The 17,230-nt window shown below is 40.9% G+C and overlaps 1 long non-coding RNA gene across 1 annotated transcript in view; it reads left to right on the forward strand.

Annotated features, from left to right (window-relative positions):
• Positions 1–17,230, forward strand: part of LOC139363802 (uncharacterized) — a 99,725-nt gene that overhangs the window by 23,658 nt on the left and 58,837 nt on the right. The window contains exon 2 of the long non-coding RNA XR_011624796.1: positions 1,543–1,661. This is a non-coding gene — a long non-coding RNA (uncharacterized lncRNA). The remainder of the gene's footprint in view (positions 1–1,542; positions 1,662–17,230) is intronic.

The raw sequence follows: 17,230 nt of genomic DNA on the forward strand, positions 1-17,230 counted from the left end.
TGGCAAATACTCTCTTGCTAAAACTGAAAATCTATAAAGAACTAAGTAAGCTTGGAAAGAGCTTGGAATATCCTATTTCTGGAGTGAAATGCATCTGTGAATTATAATAGCTGCTAGTTTCATGATCCTTCACTCCTAATCCAGTTCCCAATATTGTTGAAAGAATTATCACAACACATCACCTTTCCATATCAGACCACTGAATTTTTCGTATCATTATCAAGTTATACTCATTCAACTCTTCTTTCCCACTTTGGAGAGAAGGGGTATGAAGGTAATTCCCAATTAGAACGAAAACCAAAGTACAGCCAACTACTGGTTATATGAGAAGACTTAACCATTAGTAAGAAGTAGTAAGACTTTTCCACCGATGTTTTGGTCTTTTTAGTCCAGCCAATGTTAACAGTTATCATTACTTGGCCAGTGCCCAATCATGACTCCAAATTAGACACCTGCTCCTTACCTGGTCGTGGGCACACAAGTTATTCCACACCAACATATGTAACGGGAGCAATAATTACCCTAGGTAACACACAGTGCTACTCAGCACTCAATAGGCACTCTTCCAAGCTATATATGAGTATTAGCTCACTTAGTCTTTACAACAACTCTGAGATTCTATTATAATCCAGTTTTAGAGACATGCCAACTGAAGCAAGAGATTAAATAATTTGCTCAAGGTCACCCAGCTACTAAATGATACACCATGGGTAGACTGTCTTCAAGTTTCTAACCACTGCACACATTGCTTCTCTAGTACAGTAAATACAATAAGAAAAGTACGTTGGAAAACATTCAAGTAAAACTCAATCTCATCCTGCATGGAGCCTATCTCTTTTCAGTCTGCAGAGATATTAGTAATTGACTAACTGTTGTCCCAGGTAATGATTCTACAAGGAATACTAACAACCGCCCTGGCTATATATTCTACCTAGAAACTTTGCTTAGTGAAAGTAAACGTGAGTCATGCATTTAGAATTATGTCACTCTCAGACTAGTATCTTCCTAAGTCTCTGCTCCACCCCAAGTTCAGGCTTTTGAAGGCATGTAGTGTTTATCATTCTCTGGAAATACTCCCATCCTCTCCAAATACTGCTGTGTGGACATGCCAAATGGATTCATCTGCTCTTTATATGCATTCCCCAGACACTCTACACTAATAACTCAAGGAAATGGTCTGTCAACTTTCTCAAAGTGAAAAAAGTCATTGCCTCTGGTTCTTTCAATCCCTTGTCCTTTCTTATTTCACTATTTTTATAAATTATTAACATTTGACTTCTTTCTTAGGTAGGAGAAATAAATGAAATTAGGCTTGTTTGTTTTTATATGGGAATAGTAGTTATTTAAGCCTAATAAATCACCAGCCTGATGAATCAGGACCTGGGAACCAGACTAACTTGAGAGTTATGCATTAAACACAGTCTCTGGAGAACCTATCTATGAAGAAGCTGTATCTGAGTCTCTCTTTTGCTTCATAGATTATTAGACTCAGGGCTTTTTTTTTTTTTTTTTTTTTTTGACGGAGTCTTGCTCTGTCTCCAGGCTGGAGTGCAGTCGCGCAAATCTTGGCTCACTGCAACCTGCACCTCCCGGGTTCAAGTGATTCTCCTGCCACAGCCTCCTGAATAGCTGGGACTACAGGCACCCACCACCATGCCCAGGTAATTTTTGTATTTTTAGTAGAGACGAGGTTTCACCGTGTTGGCCAGGATTGTGGTCCTGATCTCCTGAGCTCGTGATCCACCCACCTTGGCCTCCCAAAGTGCAGGGATTAAAGGCGTGAGCCACTGCACCTGGCCAAATCTTCTATAACATAGAATCTGTGTTAATATTTTTATTTCCAAATGGGGATAGTAAAACCTAGGCAGTCTGAGTGACTTGTCTAAGGTCATATAATTTTTGGCAAAGCCAGGACTGGACCTATGTCCCTGAGCCTTCTTCTTGTAATCTTGCCATTTCAACACATTTTCTCTCTGGGTGGGTGTATTAGTTTGTTCTCATGCTGCTATAAGGATGTACCTGAGACTGGGTAATTTATAAAGGAAAGTGGTTTAATTGGCTCACAGTTCTGCATGGCTAGAGAATCCTCAGGAAACTTACAATCATAGTGGAAGGAGAAGCATGCATGTCCTTCTTCACATGGTGCAGGATGGAGAAGTGCCAAGCAAAGGGGGAAAAGCCCCTTGTAAAACCATCAGATCTCATGGGAACTTACTATCATGAGAGCAGCATGGGGGACCACTTGCATGATTAAATTACCTCCCACCAAGTCCCTCTCATAACACATGAGGATTTATGGGAACTACAATTCAGATGATATTTGGTTAGAGACACAGCCAAACACTATTACTGTACCCCGACCCCTCCCAAATCTCATGTCCTCACTTTTCAAAACACAATTATGCCTTTCTAACAATCCCCCCAAATCTTTGCTCATTCCAGCATTAACCCAAAAGTTCAAGTCCATAGTTTCATCTGAGACAAGGCAAGTCCCTTCTGCCTAGAAGCCTATAAAATCAAAAGCAAGTTAGTTACTTTCTAGATACAATAGAGGTATAAGCATTAGGTAAATACACCCATTCCAAATGGGAGAAATTGGCCAAAACAAAGGGACTACAGTCCCCATGCAAGTCTGAAATCCAATAGGGCAGTCATTAAACCTTAAAATGATCTCCTTTGACTTTATGTCTCACATCTAGATCACACTAATGCAAGAGGTGGGCTCCTAGGGCCTTGGGAAACTCCATCTCTGTGGCTTTGCAGGGTACAGCACCCTTCTGGCTGCTTTCAGGGGCTAGTGTTGAGTGTCTGTGGCTTTTCCAGGAGCATGGTACAAGCTGTCAGTGGATCTACCATTCCAGGGTCTAGAGGATGGTGGCCCTTTTCTCACTGCTCCACTAGGCAGTAGCCCAGTGGGGACTCTGTGTGAGGGCTCTGACCCCACATTTCCCTTCCACACTACCCTAGCAGAGAGGTTCTCCATAAGGGCTCCACCCCTGCGGCAAACTTCTGCCTGGATATCCAGGCATTTCCACACATCCTCTGAAATCTAGGCAGAGGTTCCCAAACCTGAATTCTTGACTTCTGTGCATCCACAGGTTCAACACCACATGGAAGCTGCCAAGGCTTGGGGCTTGTACCCTTGAAGTCACAGCCCAGGCTCTACCTTTGCCCCTTTTAGCCATGGCTGGAGCTGAAGCAGCTGGGATGCAGGGCACCATGTTCTGAGGCTGCACAGAGAAGGGGAGCCCTGGACTTGGCCCAGGAAACCATTTTTTTCCTCCTAGGCCTCTGAGCCTGTGATGGGGGTCCACCGTGAAGGTCTCTGACATACCTTGGAGACATTATCCCCATTGTTTTCGTGATTAACATTAGACTCCTGGTTACTTATGCAAATTTCTGCAGCCAGCTTGAATTTCTCCCCAGAAAATGTTTTTTCTTTTCTGTTGCATCATTGGGCTGCAATTTTTCCAAACTTTTATGCTCTGCTTCCCCTTGAATGCTTTGGTGCTTAGAAATTTCTTCCACCAGATACCCTAAATCATCTCTTTCGAGTTCAAAGTTCCACAGATCTCTAAAGCAGGGGCAAAATGCTGCCAGTCTCTTTTCATTCCAGGAGTAACCTTTACTCCAGTTCCCAAGAAGTTCATTATCTCCATCTGAGTCCACCTCAGCCTGAACTTTATTGTCCATATCACTATCAGCATTTTGTTCAAAGCCATTCAACAAGTCTCTAGGAAGTTCTAAACTTTTCCCACATCTTCCTGTCTTTTTCTGAGCCCTCCAAGCTGTTCCAACCTCTGCCTGACACTCAGTTCCAAAGTTGCTTCCACATTTTCAGGTATATTTTTAGCAGCAACCCACTCACTGTGGTATCAATTTACTGTATTATTTCGTTCTCACACTGCTATAGGGACATATCTGAGACTGAGTAATTTAGAAGGGAAAGAGGTTTAATTGACTCACAGTTCTGCATGGCTAGGGAGGCCTCAGGAAACTTACCATCATGGCAGAAGGGGAAGCAAACACATCCTTCTTCACATGGTAGCAGGAAGGAGAAGTGCTGAGCAAAGTGGGAAAAGCCCCTTATAAAAATGTCAGATCTCATGAAAACTAACTCACTATCAAGAGAACAGCATGGGGGACTGCCCCGATGATTCAATTACCTCGCACTGGGTCCCTCCCATGACACGTGGAGATTATGCAAAACTACAATTCAAGAAGAGATTTGGGTTGGGACACAGCGAAAACATATCAGTGAGTGAGGGACACAGAGAAGGCCTCTTTTGAAATGTGCAAGAGATGAAGGATAAGAACTTATCATGTTATATGGCTCAGGATCTCATGTTCAACCTTTAGGAGTTAAGACAGGCATTTACTATCATTCTCCCAGAAGCTGCTGTAGGTTCTAAACTTGTACCTTTTCTAGATTGCCCAGGAGGCAGGGTGAGTGAAGAGCAGTGGGGGAAATACATAGTATGTTACTGTATATCATGGCTTCACTATAGAGACACAGTCATAAAAGATGTTGTCTTTTCTCTGCAAGTCTCACTTGTCTTACCTTTTTGTTTGCAACATTAATTCTGGCTCAACTCTGGTTCTTTTTAAAGCACTCTAGCTTCTGACCCTTAGAATTTTCCCAAGTCTCTGTCTGTCCTACTTTATTGAATATTGTAACCCCTGGGGCCCACCTCCATCCCTTGCCTTGTAAGTCCTCTCATCCCAGATTCTGCTTTGAATTTTCACAGCAGAAGGTAATTAACATCTTACCTTCTAAACCAATAGCTAGCTCTTTGACCATGCCCTAAGAAGTTTCTCTACTTGTAGCCCCTAACATCCTCCAACTAATCTCTGTAATAACTTACAGAAAATTAGAAATTCATCAATTTCCCTAAAAGTATGGCTCAAATAACTTTAGTTTCCTTCTCCTCTATTTTTCTTTCTTTGGTATGGTAGGAAGAACACTGGGTTTGGAATAAAAATAACTCAATTATGGTTCCAATGCAGTAATCTAGCAGCCTGAGTTCTAGGGAAAATTCATTTACCCCTAAAAAGTATTCAGAGACTTCATTTCCTCATCTGCAAAATCATAATGTATGACAACAACTCTGCTTACATCATTAGTTAGATTATGGCTATCAAGTGAAAATGATAGATTTTTTTGTTAATCATAAATTCAGCAAATATTGGCACTTATTCAGTGTCAGGCTGTGGCTGTTTTTGGGTATAACCAATTATGACCAGACAGTCTCTCCCATCTTAGATGTGAAAACAGTTTGTAAGCTGTAAAGTGCTATGCCATTATTCTATACAAATTCTACCTCCTGGAGTTTCCCTGTCCCTTTAATCTTATTAATTAAAACCTAAAGTTCCAAGGCAAGCTTGATTGAAGCACTCATTGCACACCTCAGAGCCCAGGAATACCTTTGACTAGAATAATAAAGTTGCAGGCATTCTGGAGATGAGAACTCACACAGAGGTTACTAACCCCAAATATATTCTGAGAAGCTAGAGGAAAACTTCTCAAAAGTCCTTGAGAATGATAATGGGATGGGGTGGGCTGCCATGAAGACAGAAGCTGCCATCTGGCTTTATGCTCACCCAGCCTAGTCTTGGCTTCATACACTACTCTTGGATTCCACCTTGCTTCGTGTTTCAGCTAACGCAGATTCAGGGGTGGGGAGAGGCAGTACCAGCCATCCTAACTACCTCAGATATGGCCTTTTGCTTTTATTGGTTTATCTTCTAATACATCAGAAAGTCTTTCTCTCCCAATTTCCAATGCTCTCAGAAAGATTATTTAGCAGTGCAAGTGGAAGAGGAGGACTTTCATTTACCACATCCCAAATCAGCAAACAAGAGAGAGAAACATCCTAGCAGCTGTCTATCTATAACTTGCATTCTACCAGATTTTTAATCAATGCCAATTTTCTTGCTGTCATCACATTCTCTATAAATTTAGACACTATCTGTTAAAGATCACTTCAAAAATATAATGTTACAGGTTTTCACTGATTTTCCTGAGCCCCATTTACAGTGAACCAATCTGTGCCAGAACTTTTTGGGACTAACAGCAAAAATTCAGTCTTTGAGAAACGTCTTTTCATGGAACTAGCTATATGTAAGTCCAGAACATGTTAAATTGACAGAATATTCTTTCCTTATTCTCTCAGCTTTCTCCAGTGCCAGGACATTCTGAAATAAACACTTAGCTTGCAGCTGATTTTGAAGAGGAGGTGTCACTGCAATTCAGGATTTTGCCATGAGGGAATCTATGTCTTTCCTTTTCATAAATAAATCCAATACTTACATAATCATTCGAGGTCATTCTTGGAACCCATGCTGAGAATGGTGACAACTGCTGATGACAATTTTTTTTAAAGGTGAAAAGGTATGAGGTATATCAAAAGCATCTTCATATCATAGACTGGTAGTGAGGAATCTGGTGGCATAAGTGGTCAATAAATACAGGCATATTCTATCTACTCCTCAAGAAAACTAGGACCTGAGTCCTGTGAAAGAGAAAATAATCACTGCATACCCAAGCAGTGGCCTCACAGTGTCTACCACGTTTTCCAGCAGAATATACCACCTGTGTTAAGAAGTAACATCATCTTGATGCTGACAGATTGTCAGTAAACCTAAGGATGTGTGGTTGGGGACCATTGAGCATGGCACAGACTTGGAGATAAAACCTGAACTAATCTTTCTTAAATGCTGCTGGCCCTTAGCCATCATATCTCAAGTTATGAACTGTAGAACAAATAAGTATAAAATATTTAAACAACAAAGTCACATGTTGCATCATTCCCTCCTGCAACCTCATGGGGACTAGGTCAATACATGCTATGACATGTAGATGGGTCAATATAGTAATATCCATGCGGCAATGTGTTTATTCAGCAGGAAAGATTATCCAGATTCTTCATATCCAGAGTCAGTAAGATATTTCAGAGAAAGGCAATGAACTCGCACATTGTTTATTGACCTTACTTAAGCATTTCATACCAGTGTGTCTGGCAGCTTTGGGAACTATTGTGTAAGTGGGGTTACCCAGAAATGATTTCCAACATTCTGAAAATGTTTCATAATCAAGGATTTGGTGAATTCAGTGTGAATGGCATTGCCCCTAACCTATTCCTTTTTTATAAACCAGATTTTAGCACTGAAACAGACCTTACATAATTATTCCATTTGAAAATGCAGCCTTCCTTGGCAATCCAAGCAGTGCATGTCAATCCAAGGATCCATTTCTAATCCTCCAGTCAGCCCTCCCATTTCGACAGGCTGCTGTCTCTCACTGACACCCTTGAGAAGAGTAAATCTGAGCTGGTGACGGAATATTCTTCTCACACAAAGAAAAAGCTGCACAATCAACTACCTGTGTGGGCTCAGGAAGGCATCACAGGTTGAAAATTAGGCTGAAGAATAAGTATCAAGTATCAAACTCTTTTGGGAAAACCCCAGACCCAGCCAAGAACCCTTGGCAAGAGCACATGGCTGAGAGCCTGGGACGTGGCTGCTTGGCAGCTGACTGATATTTGATTCTTTAAAGAGACAAAGAATTAAAATCCAATCGGCAGACACGTCTTCACAGACATATATAGACACAGCGAGCAAGTCACATATTTAGAATGGCGCAATGGTCCGGAATGATTTGCCTAAAAGCTTGTAACCAAAATGGTCAGAGACAGAATTGCTAGCCATTAGTGTCTGGGTTTCAGACAGAGCACAGGACAGACTTTGGAATCTTGACTATCACTAACTAGTTAGGTGATCATGGGCAAGTTATTTAATCTCTGAACCACCTGTGAGATGGGGAAAATAATAGGAACACCCATGCAGGGTTCTTGTGAGGACTAAATGAAGATTGTCCACCTGTGATTCTTAAACATAGGAAAGGCCTCAGAGTAAATGCTCAAGAAAGTAAAGCTGAAATAATTAGAGGCTTCAATTCACAAACTTTTAAAGTGTTTCCTTAAATAAGGTTAAATAAATTCAGGGTCTAGAGACAGATATATACACAAATGAACATTTGATGTATGCAGAGCAGTGGCATAGACTTTTTAATAAATGAAAAAATGGTACTAAGACAACTGAGTGTGCAAATAAGAAAAAAGAATTCAATCTTTTTTTAATGGGTTGTACCACAAATCTAGGCACAATATAGATGCTAAATGAATGAACAAAAAGTAAATTTTGTTCAGGATTAATTAAAAGCTTAAGTGTAAAATGCAAAATTATAACGTTTTTACAGTAATCTAAGACAGCAGTCCCTAACCTTTTCAGCACCAGGAACTGGTTTCATGGAAGACAATGTTTCCATGGACCAGCGGGGTTGGGTGATGGTTTCAGGATGAAACTGTTCCACTTCAGATCATCAGGCATTAGGTTTTCATAAGTAGCACTCAATCTAGATTCCCCCAACATGCACAGTTCACAATAGGGTTTGTGCTCCTGTGAACATCTAATGCTGCTGCTGATCTGACAGGAAGCAGAGCTCAGGCTGTAATGCTCACTTGCCCACAGCTCACCTCCTGCTGTGCAGCCCAGTTCCTAATATGCCATGGACAGGTACCCATCCACAGCCTGAGGGTTGGGGAACCCTGATCTAAGATATCTTCCTGAGGGAAAGTGCTGGAGTTGAAGAAGGCATAGAGGGAACTTCTAGGTGCTGGCTGGATTTGATTTCTTGACCCAGGAGATAGCTGTATGGATATGCATTTTATATGATCCTTTAAGCTGCTCATGTGCTTCTTACAGTCCTCTGTATGTATGGTCTCTCTTTCCCTTCATGTCCTCTGATCTCCATCCCTCTGAGTGCCTTTGCAGCACATCCATGATCAGGCCATTTAGAGGGCTAATCCTATTTCTAATGGAAAAAAGAAATAAAATATAATCAAGATTTAAATAAATAGAAATATGCTGTTTATGTGATAGCATAGGTGGGCTAGTTATAAATACATAGTGACATTGTTTGACACAGTCCACAGTTTGACTTCAGTCAGACACAAACCAAATGCTACTTCTCTCTCTCTCTCTCTCTCTCTCTCTCATTCTCCTTAAAATTTCATCTGCTACTTGTGCTCACATTCTGCCCAGCTCATCTGTCAAGATGCAGACCCCAGGTCTTTCCTGTTTGCACTGACTATTTCCTGAAAATCCACTAATTCTCTCCTGCTTTTTGATCCTTTCTCAGCAAGTTGCATCTTCTGGTTGGTGGATACATTCCTACCCATTCCTTGCTGTCTGATACAGTCTCTCAAAATGCTTCCTTTTCTTTTTACAAATTTGCCCCTTCTTCCAGGTCCTCAGGCCCAAAATATTGACTTAGAGACTGCATTCTCATTTAGTGGACTTACCTTACCCTCATATGCCTATCAGTTTTAAAGCAGCAGATCTAAAATCCATATTTACCCAATTACCTTTTGAATCTACATTAAGAAAGATTAAAATATAATTTACAGAAATATTAATACAAGAATAGTTCTTTGTACTATCAATGTTAAACACAAAGTGTATGTTTAATAAACACTTAATAAAGAAATTCCACATTTGGTTAAGCATTTAAAGCAAATTAATGTTCAAATAAAGAAAGACATTACCAACTTGGGCCTATAAGCACTAAATTGGATCTTCCTAATATACTCATGGGTAATTAGTGGCGTGTATGCATGCTCTTATTTTAAATAGAGTTCATTTTTAAACAGAAATGCTTAAGTTATTAGCTACATGTTCTATTCTCTTTGTTACTCCTCCTCTACCTAGAAAAAAATCCTGGTTATTTACTCTGCCCCACCACACCCATACTGACCACTATTCAGTTGGTAGGCAAAATACCTGCAAAGGAATCATCCATCTCTCAGTGCTAAAAGGAAATGAAGAAACAGCAAGTAACCTCTGGGTCTCATAATTTCCCCTTCAAGTAATGTCCAAAGCACACCTTCCCTAACATTACTCCTCTCACACCAATATCTGAGCTTTTATTTAATTCTTGTGCTAACCTCTATGACCTGATCCTGGCTCCACTAGGGTCAGTTTTTCAATCTCCTCTAATCTTATACACTTCTTCAGAGGATGTAGGTAGTAGATCCATCCCCAAAAGGTAGAAAAGCTCTGCCTCCAACATATTCCAGCTTACCCTACACCCTGGGCCAGAGAGGAGACCTGAGAGATAAGCTGAGAAACAAAATCATCAGTGTTACTAGGGTTTCTGACACAGTACAAGACACCCTGGGAGAAGGAATAAGGTCAGGGAGAGGCTAGAATTTTGTCTCATGGAGACCAAGACTGCCATTCATAGTTAGGGCAATCTGATGACCCTTTGCTGGTTTTCCTAATCCCTACAGTTTCACTGCTCTGTGTCCTTTAGGAAAAAATAAAAGGACCAGGATATCACCTCCAGAGACAAGTGTAGATAACAGTTACTTTTTTCATTCACTTATCATTTGTTTAGCATCTATATTGTACCTAGATTAGAGAAAGAATATAAAAGAAGCATACATTATGGTCTATAAAAACAAAATGAAAGAAAACATCAATAACCACTGTAGGTATGTAGGAGAAGAAGAAATTCTCACCAGTCAGGATGGTCTAAAAATGTCTTAAAGAGAGGGGTATCCAAACTGGAACTTAAATCTAAGGATTATTAAGGAAGGGAGGGAGGAGAGCATTGCAGATAGAAAAGCACTTTAAAAATCTACGATACAGGGATGTGCCCAGAATATTTGGGTACAGTAAAGAAACCACAGAAATTAATGATTGTAGAATGAAGCAGCAGGAAAGAAGCAGGGTTTTATGATGGTCAGGTAGAGGTGCCAGGAACTTTTTTCTGTAGGTAATGTGGGACCGTGGAAGGTTTGATCTAATGGTACAGTGCAGTGAGGTTAAAGATGGGAGGCAGGGAGTCCAGCAAGGAGAGTGTCAAAGGTCCAGAGGAAAATGACTAAGTGAGGATGCAAAGGTAAGCAGGGGAGCCTTGGGATAACAAGAGCAACCATTCTCTAGTGAAACATTTTTAGGTAACGAAATCAATGTCTATAGAGGGGTGCGAGCAAGATGGCTGAATAGGAACAGCTCCATCCTCCAGCTCCCAGCACGAGCGACACAGAAAACGGGTTATTTCTGCATTTTCAACTGAGGTACCGGGTTCATCTCACTGGAGAGTGCCAGAAAATCGGTGCTGGTCAGCTGGTGCAGCCCAACCAGCCAGAGGTGAAGCAGGGCGAGGCATCGCCTCACCTGGGAAGCACAAGGGGGAAGGGAATCCGTTTAGAAACTGAGACACACAACACCTGGAAAATCCGGTAACTCTCACCCTAATATTGCACTTAACCAAGGGTCTTACCAAACGGCACACCAGGAGATTATATCCCACACCTGGCCAGGAGGGTCCCACGCCCATGGAGCCTCCCTCATTGCTAGCACAGCAGTCTGAGATCTAACTGCAAGGCAGCAGCGAGGCTGGGGGAGGGGCGACCGCCATTGCTGAGACTTAAGTAGGTAAACAAAGCCTCCTGGAAGCTCGAACTGGGTGGAGCCTACCTCAGCTCAAGGAGGCCTGCCTATCTCTGTTGACTCCACCTCTGGGGACAGGGCATAGAAAAAAAAAAAGCAGCAGAAACCTCTGCAGATGTTAATGACCCTGTCTGATAGCTTTGAAGAGAGCAGTGACTCTCCCAGCAGGGAGGCTGAGATCTGAGAACCCACAGTCTGCCTGCTCAAGTGGGTCCCTGACCCCTCAGTAGGCTAACTGGGGGACATCCCCCACTAGGTGCAGACCAACACCTCACACCTCACATCTCACATGGCAGGGTACACCCGTGAGACAAAGCTTCCAGAGCAAGAATCAGACAGCAGCACTTGCTGTACAAAAATATTCTATCTTCTGAAACCTCCACTGCTGATACCCAGGCAAACAGGGTCTGGAGTGGACCTCAAGCAATCTCCAACAAACCTACAGCTGAGGGTCCTGACTGTTAGAAGAAAAACTAACAAACAGAAAGGACCCACACCAAAACCCCATCAGTATGTCACCAGCATCAAAGACCAAAGGCAGATAAAATCACAAAGATGGGGAAAAAGCAGGGCAGAAAAGCTGGAAATTCAAAAAATTCAAAAAATCAGAGCGCATTTCCCCCTCCAAAGGAACGCAGCTTATCGCCAGGAATGGATCAAAGCTGGACAGAGAATGACTTTGATGAGTTGAGAGAAGAAGGCTTCAGTCGATCAAACTTCTCAGAGCTAAAGGAGGAACTATGTACCCAGCACAAAGAAACTAAAAATCTTGAAAAAAGAATGGAAGAATGGATAACTAGAATAATCAATGCAGAGAAGGCCATAAACGAACTGACAGAGATAAAAACCATGACATGAGAAATACGTGACAAATACACAAGCTTCAGTAACCGACTCGATCAACTGGAAGAAAGAGTATCAATGCTTGAAGATCAAATGAATGAAATGAAGTGAGAAGTCAAGTCTAGAGAAAAAAAAGGAAAAAGAAATGAACAAAGCCTCCAACAAATATGGGATTATGTGAAAAGACCAAATCTACGTCTGATTGTGTGCGTGAAAGTGATGGGGAAAATGGAACCAAGTTGGAAAACACTCTTCAGGATATCATCCAGGAGAACTTCCCCAACCTAGTAAGGCAGGCCAACATTCAAATTCAGGAAATACAAAGAACGCCACAAAGATACTCCTCGAGAAGAGCAACTCCAAGACACATAATTGTCAGATTCACCAAAGTTGAAATGAAGGAAAAAATGTTAAGGGCAGCCAGAGAGAAAGGTCGGGTTACCCACGAAGGGAAGCCCATCCGACTAACAGCGGATCTCTCGGCAGAAACTCTCCAAACCAGAAGAGAGTGGGGGCCAATATTCAACATTCTTAAAGAAAAGAATTTTCAACCCAGAATTTCATATCCAGCCAAACTAAGTTTCATCAGTGAAGGAGAAATAAAATCCTTTACAGACAAGCAAATGCTTAGAGATTTTGTCACCACCAGGCCTGCCTTATGAGAGATCCTGAAGGAAGTGCTAAACATGGAAAGGAACAACTGGTACCAGCCATTGCAAAAACATGCCAAAATGTGAAGACTATCGATGCTAGGAAGAAACTGCATCAACTAACAAGCAAAATAACCAGCTAATATCACAATGACAGGATCAAGTTCAAACATAGCAATATTAACCTTAAATGTAAATGGACTAAATGGACCAATTAAAAGACACAGACTGGCAAATTGGATAAAGAGTCAAGACCCATCAGTTTGCTATATTCAGGAGACCCATCTCACAAACAGAGATACACATAGGCTCAAAATAAAGGGATGGAGGAAGATCTACCAAGCAAATGGAGAACAAAAAAAAGCAGGGGTTGCAATCCTAGTCTCTGATAAAACAGACTTTAAACCATCAAAGATCAAGAGACAAAGAAGGCCATTACATAATGGTAAAGGGATCAATTCAACAGGAAGAGCTAACTATCCTAAATATATATGCACCCAATACAGGAGCACCCAGATTCATAAAACAAGTCCTTAGAGACTCACAAAGAGACTTAGACTCCCATACAATAATAATGGGAGACTTTAACACCCCACTGTCAACATTAGACAGATCAATGAGACAGAAAGTTAACACGGATATCCAGGAATTGAACTCAACTCTGCACCACACGGACCTAATAGACATCTACAGAACTCTCCACCCCAAATCAACAGAATATACATTCTTCTCAGCACCACATCACACTTACTCCAAAATTGATCACAGAGTTGAAAGTAAAGCACTCCTCAGCAAATGTAAAAGAACAGAAATTATAACAAACTGTCTCTCAGACCACAGTGCAATCAAACTAGAACTCAGGACTAAGAAAATCAATGAAAACCGCTCAACTACATGGAAACTGAACAACCTGCTCCTGAATGACTACTGGGTACATAATGAAATGAAGGCAGAAATAAAGATGTTCTTTGAAACCAATGAGAACAAAGATACAACATACCAGAATCTCTGGGACACATTTAAAGCAGTGTGTAGAGGGAAATTTATAGCACTAAATGCCCACAGGAGAAAGCAGGAAAGATCTAAAATTGACACCCTAACATCACAATTAAAAGAACTAGAGAAGCAAGAGCAAACACATTCAAAAGCTAGCAGAAGGCAAGAAATAACTAAGATCAGAGCAGAACTGAAGGAGATAGAGCACGAAAAACCCTCCAAAAAATCAATGAGTCCAGGAGCTGGTTTCTTGAAAAGATCAACAAAATTGATAGACCACTAGCAAGACTAATAAAGAAGAAAAGAGAGAATAATCAAATAGACACAATAAAAAATGATAAAGGGGATATCACCACCGACCCCACAGAAATACAAACTACCATCAGAGAATACTATAAACACCTCTACGCAAATAAACTAGAAAACCTAGAAGAAATGGATAATTTCCTGGACACTTACATTCTCCCAAGACTAAACTAGGAAGAATTTGAATCCCTGAATAGACCACTAGCAGGCTCTGAAATTGAGACAATAATTAATAGCCTGCCAACCAAAAAAAGTCCAGGACCAGATGGATTCACAGCTTAATTCTACCGGAGGTATAAGGAGGAGCTGGTATCATTCCTTCTGAAACTATTCCAATTGGTAGAAAAAGAGGGAATCCTCCCTAACTCATGTTATGAGGCCAACATCATCCTGATACCAAAGCCTGGCAGAGACACAACAAAAAAAGAGGATTTTAGACCAATATCCCTCATGAACATCGATGCAAAAATCCTCAGTAAAATACTGGCAAACCGAATCCAGCAGCACATCAAAAAGCTTATCCACCATGATCAAGTGGGCTTTATCCCTGGGATGCAAGGCTGGTTCAACATATGCAAATCAATAAACGTAATCCAGCATATAAACAAAACCAAAGATAAAAACCACATGATTATCTCAATAGATGCAGAAAAGGCCTTTGACAAAATTCAACAGCCCTTCATACTAAAAACTCTCAATAAATTCGGTATTGATGGAACATATGTCAAAATAGTAAGAGCTATTTATGACAAACCCGCAGCCAATATCATACTGAATGGGCAAAAACTGGAAGCATTCCCTTTGAAAACAGACACAAGACAGGGATGCCCTCTCTCACCACTCCTATTTAACATAGTGTTGTAAGTTCTGGCTAGGGCAATCAGGCAAGAGAGAGAAATAAAGGGTATTCAGTTAGGAAAAGAAGAAGTCAAATTGTCCCTGTTTGCAGATGACATGATTGTATACTTAGAAAACCCCATCATCTCAGCCCAAAATCTCCTTAAGCTGATAAGCAACTTCAGCAAAGTCTCAGGATACAAAACCAATGTGCAAAAATCACAAGCATTCTTATACACCAGTAACAAACAAACAGAGAACCAAATCATGAATGAACTTCCATTCACAATTGCTTCAAAGAGAATCAAATACCTAGGAATCCAACTTACAAGGGATGTAAAGGACCTCTTCAAGGAGAACTACAAACCACTGCTCAGTGAAATAAAAGAGGACACAAACAAATGTAAGAACATACCATGCTCATGGATAGGAAGAATCAATATTGTGACAATGGCCATACTGCCCAAGGTTATTTATAGATTCAATGCCATCCCCATCAAGCTACCAATGAGTTTCTTCACAGATTTGGAAAAAACTGCTTTAAAGTTCATATGGAACCAAAAAAGAGCCCGCATTGCCAAGACAATCCTAAGTCAAAAGAACAAAGCTGGAGGCATCACGCTACCTGACTTCAAACTGTACTACAAGGCTACAGTAACCAAAACAGCATGGTACTGGTACCAAAACAGAGATATAGACCAATGGAACAGAACAGAGCCCTCAGAAATAATACCACACATCTCCAACCATCTGATCTTTGACAAACCTGACAAAAACAAAAATGGGGAAAGGATTCCCTATTTAATAAATGGTGCTGGGAAAATTGGCTAGCCATAAGTAGAAAGCTGAAACTGGATCCTTTCCTTACTCCTTATACGAAAATTAATTCAAGATGGATTAGAGACTTAAATGTTAGACCTAAAACCATAAAAATCCTAGAAGAAAACCTAGGGAATACCATTCAGGACATAGGCATGGGCAAGGACTTCATGTCTAAAACACCAAAAGCAATGGCAACAAAAGCCAAAATTGACAAATGGGATCTAATTAAACTAAAGAGCTTCTGCACAGCAAAAGAAACTACCATCAGAGTGAACAGGCAACCTACACAATGGGAGAAAATTTTTGCAGTCTACTCATCTGACAAAGGGCTAATATCCAGAACCTACAAAGAACTCAAACAAATTTACGAGAAAAAAAACAAACAACCTCATCAAAAAGTGGGCAAAGGATATGAATAGACATTTCTCAAAGGAAGACATCCATACAGCCAAAAGGCACATTAAAAAATGCTCGTCATCACTGGCCATCAGAGAAATGCAAATCAAAACCACAATGAGATACCATCTCACACCAGTTAGAATAGCAATCATTAAAAAGTCAGGAAACAGGTGCTGGAGAGGATGTGGAGAAATAGGAACACTTTTACACTGTTGGTGGGATTGTAAACTGGTTCAACCATTGTGGAAAACAGTATGGTGATTCCTTCAGGATCTATAACTAGAAATACCATATGACCCAACCATCCCATTACTGGGTATATACCCAAAGGATTATAAATCATGCTGCTATAAAGACACATGCACATGTATGTTTATTGCAGCACTACTCACAATAGCAAAGACCTGGAATCAACCCAGATGTCCATCAGTGACAGACTGGATTAAGAAAATGTGGCACATATACACCATGGAATACTATGCCGCCATATAAAAGGATGAGTTCGTGTCCTTTGTAGGGACATGGATGCAGCTGGAAACCATCATTCTCAGCAAACTATCACAAGAACAGAAAACCAAACACCGCATGTTCTCACTCATAGGTGGGAATTGAACAATGAGATCACTTGGACTCTGGAAGGGGAACATCACATACCGGGGCCTATTATGGGGAGGGGGTAGGGGGGTGGGATGGCATTGGGAGTTATACCTGATGTAAATGATGAGTTGATGGGTGCAGCACACCAACATGCCACAAGTATACATATGTAACAAACCTGCATGTTGTGCACATGTACCCTAGAACTTAAAGTGTAAAAAAAAAAAAAAAAAAAGAAATCAATGTCTAAATGGATGACCTGA

This window comes from Macaca nemestrina, chromosome 6 (assembly GCF_043159975.1).
Source record: "Macaca nemestrina isolate mMacNem1 chromosome 6, mMacNem.hap1, whole genome shotgun sequence".
Taxonomy (NCBI): domain Eukaryota; kingdom Metazoa; phylum Chordata; class Mammalia; order Primates; family Cercopithecidae; genus Macaca; species Macaca nemestrina.